The following is an 11,788-nucleotide window of genomic DNA, read 5'->3' as shown; positions in this document are numbered from 1 at the left end:
ACCTATTAACTAGACTCAACATAGCTCATAACTACAAAAGAATTCTCTATCTTTTAGATTTAGGTACAGTGTCAGGAGTTGAACTCGGCCTTGACTTTTGAGCTCAACTCAAGCTCAAGCTCAACTTCAAGCTCACTTTCTAACTAACGAAATGAGCTTGATAGTGCCAAAACTTAACTTGACTCGACTTGTTTACACCCCTAATATCATATTCTAATTCATTATGATTATTCTCTTTACATTGTGCATCACTCATTACCTGATTAAGCATACTGGCAAGATGCATCAAACTATTAGAACTGTTGCTACACTCTATCCATTCTTTGTGTCTTGATTAGTAAGGTCCATCTATCCATTGATATAATTCTTTTTCCTAATCAACTAACATACACAAACAACATACATACAAATGAAAATAAATCAATTAAATGCAAGGATGAAAATCCATACAACCCAATTTTTACTCCACTCATAATCAATTATTGTAGCTCTTATTACAATTCAATTGTTCCAACAACTACTCTAACACCAATTTGTTACGCCCATAATATAATTTAGAAGAATTTTTTATTTATCTTTTTTATCATTAACCATAGCTTCTATAAATCATCCATATAATTTAGTATCAAGTGAAAGTAATTAAATATCATATATATTGAATCATTTTACTATATTTATTTATCAAAACTAAATTTTTAATTATCAAGAGATCACTGACAATCACTAACCTTTAAATACTTCCTGACTATAAAAGATTAAAAACTAAAATAAAACAAAAAAACTTGAAGATCTTAATCAGTCTCACTCTATATAGTTTTGACCCCATCTCTGACCTGAAATCTATAAAACCATATAATGAGCTTATTAAGCCCAATGATGTTGGGCTTGTAGGACTTGAGCTATGTAGTCAATTATGATAATTATACATAGAACTAGTGTGCAATATGAATATACTTAGATTTTCATTGATATAAATAATAATGAAAGCGCACTAAATATGCAATTATACATGACGGTTAAATAATAAAGTGATATAGAAGAGTGTTGATTATACAAAGAAGTATTCAACTTAATTACAATTAAACTAATAATATTTTAATCTAAATGTACAATTTATCATATTAAATGTGAAAAGGATATTTTTGAGTTTTTTCCACTTAATGGAAACTTTCAAAAAATATTGATACTAAAGCAAGTAAAGTATTTTGGACTAATGAATGCAAAATAATATAGCTTTCCTATAGAGACTCTTTATTTTAGATGTGGATCAAAGTATATGAATCCCTAGATATCTGTTAATTATTTTGTGGCGAAAAAAGATATTTATGGCATTCCTATAACTATATTATATCCAAATAACCTAAAAGGTTTAACATCCAATGTTTAGGTATGCTAGCATTCTATTTCAATACTCCTATTTATTCTAATATTCAACCATTGAATTAATACATCACACTAGATATTAACTATATATAAGGCCATTGTATGCATTAAATTAAAAATAAGTGATATTGAAAATATTTATGAAGGAATTTAATGCACAAGAGTCTACATTAGTACTTGCTTTGAATTTATAACATCAACCTAAAACTAAAAAATTTAGCCAGTTACAGATATTACAAAGAGAAAACTCAAGTTCATTTTATTCATATAAGAAAAAAATATATAGGAAAATGAATAATATAATTGTCACTTGAAAGGATCAATTGATATTCTTTGCACTCCTTCCTCTAACAATAAAATTACTTATACAATACAGGCTAAGATCTCCTAATGAAAGAGTCTTTCTCTTCCCTAGTCTCTCTTAGACTTTACTTTAAAGGAGAACTAAAGGAAGACACTTTAATGTATAAGACTCAAATAAAGTGATAGAATTCACTTACAAAAAAATTGAAAAACTATTTGTACATGTGAAAAAATGAACTCAAGCGCTTTAGTTCTCGACAAGATTATGTCATGGGGGTACAAAATGAACTAGCACCGTGGCATTATAATTCTTGCTCCACTGAGGCATTAGTCTGACTTGTCACAATTAATGGTTGAACTAGTACATCTTTTGGTTGAGTCAATGCAGCTATTCATTTTAACTATTAATCAACTGTGGTGCACAAAAGTTGAGTGTTTTGGTGCTTGAATGCAAAATTTGATACTACTATGTTTTAATAATCAACTCTCATACACTCATTTTCTTGAGACCCCAGTCTTGCAATGCTATTTTTTAGTGTAGTGAGGCTGAGAGGAGCTACGACGCTGACATTTTTTTTGTCGGGGTACTGCTATCTCCTTAAATTTTGGAAAGGCTGATGATGTAATGTTAGAAATAAGTGTCATGGTATTATAGATGGAAACACTGTGATGAATCTATTGGCACTGCAGTGCTTGTTCAATACTTGTGAATTTTTAACATCTCCTACATATCTTCTATATAAACACAAAAAAATTAATACATTTTCACCTAATTTAAGTATAGTAAATAGTATAAAATTTATACATAATAAATTTCCTCCACTTTAAACTTTTAATTGCCCTTAAGCAATGGTGAAATCACATATTAATAAACTTAATAGCCAAAGTAAAAAAATGATAATTTAAAATTACTAAAATATAAGATAATACATCATAGTTTAGAAGTAATTGAGATGATCAAAGTTATAATTCTAATTTGAAATATTATAGCAATTATCCTAATCGTCACCCTTGTTATTACTTCTATTGAACCAATCCATTATGATTGTATGTGTAAGATTAGCTTTTGATTCCAGAAATGAATAATATATTATTTAGGAATTAGTTGTGTTTGGGGTTAAATTGAAAGTTAATTAGTGCACAATCATATGTATTATTTCACTTATCTTATCCTACTTGGTTTAATTATTAGGAAGCTTTTGGACATGGGCTTTAACTTATACTAATTCTCTAATGCACTCATCATTTTTTTTTTGTCATTTTTCATAATTTCTTTTATGATTTCTCATATTTTTTAATTTTTTCATACTTGTGGAATACATATTTAATAATTTTGAATAAAATTTTCACTTTCATCCTCCTACCCTTAATTGATTTAATCTAAGGATTTAATAATGTATCTAATTCCATAGTCATTCAAACTTTCATTTAGGGATTTATTATTATGTTAATTTTACATATTTTTTAATTATCATTTTGTTATGGCTAAATAAGTAATCAAAGTGTAAGTATTATATAGAGAACAATACTCAACAGTTAAGTATAAAAGAGTTTAAATTAAATATGAAAAATAAAACACATTGCACAAAAATAAGTAAAAATTGAATATGAAATAGACATGTCTTTTAATTTGAATAAAAATTAGCTCACAGTCACAGCAATAAAATTATATAAATAATTTAAGATAATCAGTGCATGAAGCACTATTCTATGAATCCATCTCTATCCAAGATCCACAAGATATGTTCTTATCAGAATAATAATAATGGCTCATATGGACACAACACAATATCACTCTCACAACATCAAATCACAACATCATGGGATCACCACCAAGCAAAAGAACTAAAAAATAATTAAAAAAAGCTATATATATATATATATATATATCAATGCATGCCATGAATAATCAACAAAAGAAAAAATAAATGACTCTCATCACTTAGAGTCACTATCCTCCTCCTCCTCCTTCTCATTATAATCATCATCATAATCATCAAGCTAGGTTCATACATATGAGTGGTATTCTGGAGCAATAAGAAAATGTAGCTGGTCTGGATTCTCTACAAAAAGACTCCTCTTGAACATCCCCACTAAAGCCTCATTGAATTTTTCTATAGAGATGTAATATTTTTCTTGGATACCTGAGAAGTGTGCATGCAATTCCCTACACTCATAAAATTTAGTCAATTCCTCCATCTTCTCCCTTAATTAGCCACTTTCCCAACTAAAGATTGAGGGGTCCTATATTTCCTTGTACTTCTAATACTAAGCCTATTAGTCAAATGAGGCTCACTTGGACCACTTCTATACACCTAATATTTTAAAGCTCTTAATTTCAATTTTTCTTTTAGCGAGGGTTGAAATAAGAAAAAATTGCTCTTCACTGTTATCTCCCCTCATACTAGTATTTATACATAAAGTATAGATAAATGAAGGATAACCCAAGCCCACAGAAGTAGTTCCCCTAATAATGTATATGAAGGAAGAATGTATAAGCTTTCCCACATAAATGGTGTACCCAACCTAAACAACATAACTAAGAATAGCACGGTCCTTGATTGCCTCACTAATATTTTTGCTGGGCTAAAGTTGAATAGAAATATTGCATGGGATTCCTTACAAAACCGCTCCCAACTCAAATTTACAATCATTTGCATAACTTTGCCTCTCAAGTTTTGGAAGCCTCTCTCAAGGATCAATTTCTTGGATACCACTATTGTCCCATACCTTTGCTCAGCCTTAGCATAAATGAATGTGCTCTTATCATAGGATTATGAAGAAATCTTTTTTCATTTTTTTTTTTAGGTCATTTTGTATAGAGATGAATAAATAAAAAAATATATAAAACTTAAAGAGAATAAAAAAAATCTAAACAAGCATCCTATATATAAACTCACGAGCACTATGGAGGTCAAGAGAGTAGCACTGTCAATCCTAAAAATAAAGAAAATGTTAAATAGTCAAACATATTGATGTTGCAATGGAATGAGACATGTAATGATGCGGTGCAAGCATTAGAAAATGAAGTTCCAACTTTGTGATTGGGGAAATACAATGTCACTTGACATGAATGAGCACTACATAGCTTACAAAGACTACCACCAAGGCACTATAACTATCATAATAATGATTTTAGCATATCATTGTGGTGCTAGCAATGGTGTTGTAGTGCTTAATAAAATGTGATATTATAAAAGTTATGAAAGTATGGCTTATTGACTATAATTCCATTAATACTATAGAGATAACAAATTAACACTATAGTGCTTGAAAAGTAGAATTGAGGTGCTAGATAAGATAAAATAGAACTACGATGCTTAATAATATAGCGTTGCAGTAGTGGAATAAAAAAATTGAGACATTATCATTTCAATGTTATTTTTGTATGTTGTGGCGTTTGGCTTGCAAACACTAATGCTTCAAATACTAATGCTATGGCGCTAATTTAATTTTTAGTTAAACAATTTTTTTCTCAGGAAATTTGTTCATAACTTAGTCAAAATAAAGATTAACAATTTCATAAGCAATACAACATATACACATAACCAAATTTATAAAACATAACATAAAATAAACATAAATTACAAATAAAAAGATAAAAAAATAGAGAACAAAATTGGGTTGCCTCCCAATACAACATGAAATTTATAGTCTTTAGTCACACTTGCCTAGATAAATCATTTTGGATGTAATAAATCACCACCACTCCTTTGGATTAATTTTAATATTACTGGGTAAAGTTTCAAGAGATCTACTACTGAAAGATATTACAATCCATCTTAATTTATTTTTAATATTCTTAATTTAAGCTGTCTGACTTGGATACTGGTTTCCTAACTAAATTATAACCACTTTTGAAGGTGATTTCCTCTCTTTGAATTGATTGCTTTGGTTAAAACCTGGGATACGAAGGTTTAGGATTTATTACATGTTGACCTGAATTCCATTAATTCTTACCACCAATATTATTTAGCCAACTAAAATATGGATGGTTCCTCCAACCTGGATTTAATGTACTAGAGTGCATATTGTTTTGTCTTTCAATCAAATTCACATTATCAATCCCTGTTACATTACTATCATCAATTAAACTTAAATCGCACTCTTCCAACTGCATAAATGACCCTAACTCTGAACTAACTCCAATAATGTCTATGTTGCAACCCATGATCTCGAGTTTGAGATTTTGATGATGACAAATAATGTCATCTGAATTATATATTCATTGAATATTATTTTGTTTGCTATTATCCGTGAGTACCAACATTTTAGGAAGATCACAAGCTACTCAGGACAACATGAAGACTCAAGAATGGGTAGATTAGGAGTATGAGTCTGACAATATATTTTGTTATTTATTTTATTTTTATTTTCTTGAGTCTGACCACAAAATGCATAAAAGTTTGAGCAACCATGCACACACACAGGAGGAGAGGGTTTTTTAAAAGAAAAATTTGGAGATTTTCTTTCTCTGTAGATCGTACTGTACGACGTTATTTCATACCGTACGATCCGAGCTTGTAGGAAGATTCTGTGAATAGATCGCACCGTACAATTAAAAATCGTACTGTACGATATGTTCAAATCCAAAACCCTGGCCTTCTAATTAACTTAAGTTTTTCTTCGCCATTCGTACTGTATGAAGTATTTCATACTGTACGATTTTTTTTAAATACTTATTTAAATTAACCCATGATTAGTTGAATGATTCAAGGCTTAATTTCAAATTGAATATCATACTCTACGAACCAATTCGTACAATACGATGAACAAAGATAAATTCTGATCATCCCAGAGATCGTCCTAGACGATCCATTATTTTTGCCTTGCCTTACAGTATGATGTAGATCGTATTATACAATGAATAAAGACGATTCTTGATTGTCCCGGAATTCATCCTGGACGATGTCTTGATTTTGACCATTCGTACAGTACGATATGTATCGTACAATACGATGAACAGAGATGATATTTGATCGTCCCAGCTATCGTCCTATACGATCAGTAATATTGAGGATCGTACCGTACGATTCATTATCATATTGTATGATTGATTTTGAACTGTTCATACATCTTCGTACATGGACAAAGTTTTGTATAAATATCATACTGTACGATTAGAAATCGTACTATATGATAGTAACAGCTACTTTAAAATTTCAGGGATTTTGGAGCCCATTTTTAGGTGTAAAAATAGTTATGTTTTCTTTGTGTGAATTAGAGAGGAGAACGTGGATAGAGAGGGATTCCGAGGGAGAGAGCTCTTGAGAAGTTCTTTAGGGTTTGAGATAGGAAAGAGAAGGTGAGCATTGTGAGGGAGAAGAGGTGTGAGGGAGATCACACGGTTGCTCCGAACTTGCTGCATCTTGCTCCTCCTGTGGCCGTAGAAGAATTTGTGAGAGGATCTCCAAGGGGAAGGCTCTTCTACATCCTTGACCTCGAGGTACTTTGCCTTCTCCGGGAGGAAGAAAAATGAGAAGGTTCTCTGCTGTCGCCAGGAGGGTGAAAATAGAGTTTGGCACTCTGCGATGTCGGGTTGTTGAAAGGGAGTATTGTAAGGGCTTCTCCGCCTTGCCAAGGGGGGCAAAAGGAGAGCTATTGCTTGTAGTGAAATGTCCAGAGCGGAGGACTCTAGGGAGTAGACGTAGGTCATGGTTTGACCGAACCACTATAAAAATCCGGTGTGCTTTTTCCTTATCATTTTTATTCTTATGTGTATTTTTCATTTTCAGTATATTTGCTTGGTGAAATATTATGATTGAATAGGATTTCATTGTTGCACTTTATTTTCATGTTAAAACCTTAAAAATATCAAAAATATTAGAACTCCTGTTTAGGTTTTATTTATTGCTATAAATCTTTCACAATTCACCCCCTCCTCTTGTCCATCTAGTAATTTCAGTCTAACATTTTAGAAATTATAACTATTTGTATAGTCAAAATAGAAAATGCATCTAATTCATACCCACCAACAGCTCTCTTAAACATTTCCTTAATCAGTTCATTTGCTTCCTCAAATGGCTCAGACATTAAAGATTTGCAGCTACTACATCCATGTTCGACCTAAGGGATCCTACCAATCTATTATAAAAAGTTTGAATAACTAATCAATTGGGTAAAACATGATGAGGACATCTCCTAAGAATTTCATTAAATCTCTCCCAACTTTTATAAATTGACTTTCCCTCAAATTGAGCAAAATATGTGATATCATTCATAAGTTTAGCAATTTTTGAAGGTGGGAAATACTTAGCAAGGAATTTGTGTATAAACTCAATTCTAGTAGTTATAGAGCCTAGGGGTAAGAAATTCAACCACATTTTAGCTTTGTCCCTTAGAAAAAAATGGGAATAGCCAAAGTCCAATAGTATCATTACTCATACTATTATACTTAAATATTACATAAATTTTTAAGAAGCTATCAAAGTGTAAGTCGGGATCCTCAACAAGTTTTCCCACAAACTAAGAATTTTCAACCATCTGATTTATGATAGATTTTTGTTCAAATTTAATGGCCTCGATATTAGATTTATTAATAATTTGATGGATTTTTTCTACTATAGGTTTAGCATACTCTCTAAGAGGTTTAAGATGATCATGATCTTGTATTAATTCAAATATCTCAAAAATCTTTTTATTTTTTTATTTTTTAAATTTTGGTAAGGGTCCTTTCTATCTTAGAATCAAATAATAAAAGCTCTTACTATATCTACTGAGCATGCAACAATGATAAAATAAATAAATGATTATAATCTAATAATTTACAAAATACTTTTTTTATTTTTTTATTTTAACAAACTCAATTAAAAAAGATACATGATATAAGTAGGACTAAATATGCACTTATTTTATAATATAGTTTAGAATGCAATATGCACGTCACTTCCCAACCAATGTTGCCAAAAACTAAATGGAGGTGGGAGGGCCTTATGGGACTTGAGCTATATAGTCAATGATGACGACTATACATAGAACTTGCAAGCAATATAAATATGCTTAGATTTTCATTGATATAAAAAATAATAAAAGCCCACTAAATATGCAAATATACATGTCGATCAAGTAATAAAGTGGTAGAGAGAATATTCGATCCCATGAGAAAGTGTTCTGCTTAATTTTAATTAAACTACTATTATTTAGTCTAAATGTACAATTTATCATAATAAATGTAAAAAATATATGTTTTTGAGGTTTTTCCACTTAAACTAAAAACTTACAATAAAATTTACTACCAATATAAATAAAGCATTTTCGACTCATGAATGTAAATCAACATAACTTTCTTAATGAGAATCTTAATTTTAGATATGAATAAGAACGCATACATCCTTAGATCTTTGTCAAACTTGTAGGGGTGAAAATGGAGGTTTATGGCCTTCCTACAATCATACTATCTCTATAAAACCTATAAGGTTTAGATTATATATCTTGGTATGCCAACATTCCATTTTAATACTCCTATTTATTCTAATATTCATCCATCGAGGCAATACATCACACTAGATATTAACTACATGTATAGTCATTATATGCATTAAATAAAAAACTAGATATATTAAAAATATCTATGAAGTAATTGGAAACATAAGAGCCTACATTAGTACTTGCAATGTATTTGCAATATTAGCCCAAAACGCAAAGATTTAACCAGATATAGATAACATAAAAAGTAAACTCATGTTCATTTCATTCATATAAGAAAAGATATAGGAGAATAAATAAGATAAATAAAACCTGAAAGGATCAATTGATATTCTTCACACTCCTTCCTCCAATAATAGAATTACTTACACACTATAGGGTAAGATCTCCCAATACACTTTAATCAAAGGGAAAACTAATGAAAGACACTATAAATTATAAGAATCCAATAAAAAATAGAACTCACACAAAAAAACAAGTTAAAAAACAATTTATATAAGTGCATAAATGGACTTAGGCGCTGCGATGTTTGACAAGGTCACGCTGTGACCGTTGGTGGGAAAAATTATGTCACACCATGCAGATTTTGATTTTCTCTTATTTTATAATCGAATACTGCATTGAGAATAAATTACGGTCTCGAAAAGCCGATACAATATTCAACAATGGATTCAATATCAAAATAGGGTTTTGAAAATTGATATTTCTATAATCAAACGACGTCTACACTAGGTTACGAATATCTAGGTGCTAGAATCGATTCCGGGGAAATTAACCTCGAATAATGAGGTCAACAACCGTATAAACAAAACTAGTATATCGATGTTGTAGTACTTACTTTGCTGCAACACTGGGCTAACCTTGCATGACTAATGGTTCAATTGGTGCATATTTTGGCTAAGTTAGTGTGGCTCTTTATTTTGATACTCGCTTCTCCATAGAGCATGAAAGCATAATTTGATGCAATGACATTTCAATGATTGTCTCTCTAACATTCATTTTCCTAAGACTCTAATGTTTTGTTGCTTATTGTTGGCGCATCGACACTGAGAGGTGCTACAATGCTAACTAGGGTACTAATTTTTTCTTAAATTCTTAAGAGAAGCATTGTAATGTTAAAAATAGGCACCATGGTGTTTAGATGACTATTGCATATATGTTTTCATGGTTTATGATTTTGATGATAGCAAACACTCTTATTTCTCTACGACTTCCTTATCAACTGACATTTTAGGTTCACAAGATCAGACTGCAATTTGGAATCAGCTCAAGACTGGGTAGACTAGGTCTGAGTCAATTTGTACCTTTTTTCCTTTCTTGAGTCTTTTGTAATTGGTGTGGCTCCTGATGCTATGTAACTTTGCACACAAGCACCTTGGAAGATTTTTTGACTGTTCCCTATAGCATCAAGATCCACACCAATTACAAAAGACTCAAAAAAGGAAAAAGGGTACAAACTGACTCAGACCTAGTTTACCCAATCTTTAGATGATTCCAAATTACAGTCTGATCTTGTGAACCTGAAATGTCAGTTGATAAGGCAGTCGTAGAGAAATAAGAGTGTTTGCTATCATCAAAATCATAAACCATGAAAACATATCCGCAACAATCTCCCCCTTTTCGATAATGACAAACATTGCTATTTAAATTTACAAAGAAGAAAACATTTTCTCCTAATCTCCCTCACACTAAAATAAAACTTTTAAGAATATGGGAGATAAAAAAAATTTTGTTGTTTTTTTTTTGAAGAAAAAAAAAAGATACAAATTCAATAATACGTTCTCCCCGTTTGCCATTATCAAAAAGAGAGGGGAAAAAATAATAATAACAAAACGATTAAAAGACAAAAACGATCCCTGATCTAGTAAATAAAATAAATATTCTTAAAATGAGAAAGTTATCTCTTATTTTAATCAAAAAATTAGTAGAATTGTATTGACAACGCATAGCCCAAAAAAGGTTATAAATTCAGAATTTGATAATCCAAACTCAAGTTTTTTAAAAAGGCTAAAAAACTTTTTAATTTACTATCTAAATCAAGGAATAAATTAGAGAAAGAAACAATCATTTTTTAAAACTCCTTTCATTAAATATATTTAATAGAAGATTAATGCAAGAATTGTTGAATCAGGAATCATGATTTTCAAAATCAAGTATCTAAAGTATCAAGGGTTTTCTTAAGCTTTAAGAAATATAAGAATGGTAAGCATTAAATTTTATGGGCTCATTTTATGCCTCTTGATAATTGGTTGGTGCACTACGTATCTTTTGATTTTTGATATAGTTTGTGTATTCCCTTTTTTTTCAATTTGACGTCTTTGCTCATCTTTATTTTTGGCATCATTGGCCAATTTTTTTTTGAATATGCTACATTTTTTGAAATCTTAAAAACAAAAGTAAACCCATCCTATTGACAAAGTGAATTTCTTGATTAAGAAAATTATGAGTTAGATTCAACAACTTGCAAAAGAACCCTATGCGATAGATAAAATGTAGGGAGATAAAAAAATTTAGTTTCAAAAACTAATTTAAAATAAGAGGTAGGTTTTTCACTTTTAGAGAAGTCAAACACAATTTTCATAAGAATTCAAGAAAAAATAGGAGGTAGCTTTTTCACTTTTAGAAATGTGACGTGTGTGGTAGATCAGAAATGACACATAAAAAATTTAACGAAAAA

General features: G+C 30.4%; 1 non-coding gene across 1 annotated transcript; it reads left to right on the top strand.

The window, feature by feature from the left end:
- Positions 1-7,806: 7,806 nt before the first annotated feature.
- Positions 7,807-7,913, top strand: LOC114579892. The gene has a single exon (XR_003701130.1). It is a non-coding gene; the product is annotated as a small nucleolar RNA R71 (small nucleolar RNA).
- Positions 7,914-11,788: the final 3,875 nt, after the last annotated feature.

This window comes from Dendrobium catenatum, unplaced genomic scaffold (assembly GCF_001605985.2).
Source record: "Dendrobium catenatum unplaced genomic scaffold, ASM160598v2 fragScaff_scaffold_692, whole genome shotgun sequence".
NCBI classification, from domain to species: domain Eukaryota; kingdom Viridiplantae; phylum Streptophyta; class Magnoliopsida; order Asparagales; family Orchidaceae; genus Dendrobium; species Dendrobium catenatum.
Note: the sequence above shows the minus strand (reverse complement) of the source record. Positions and strands in the feature narration are given on the sequence as shown.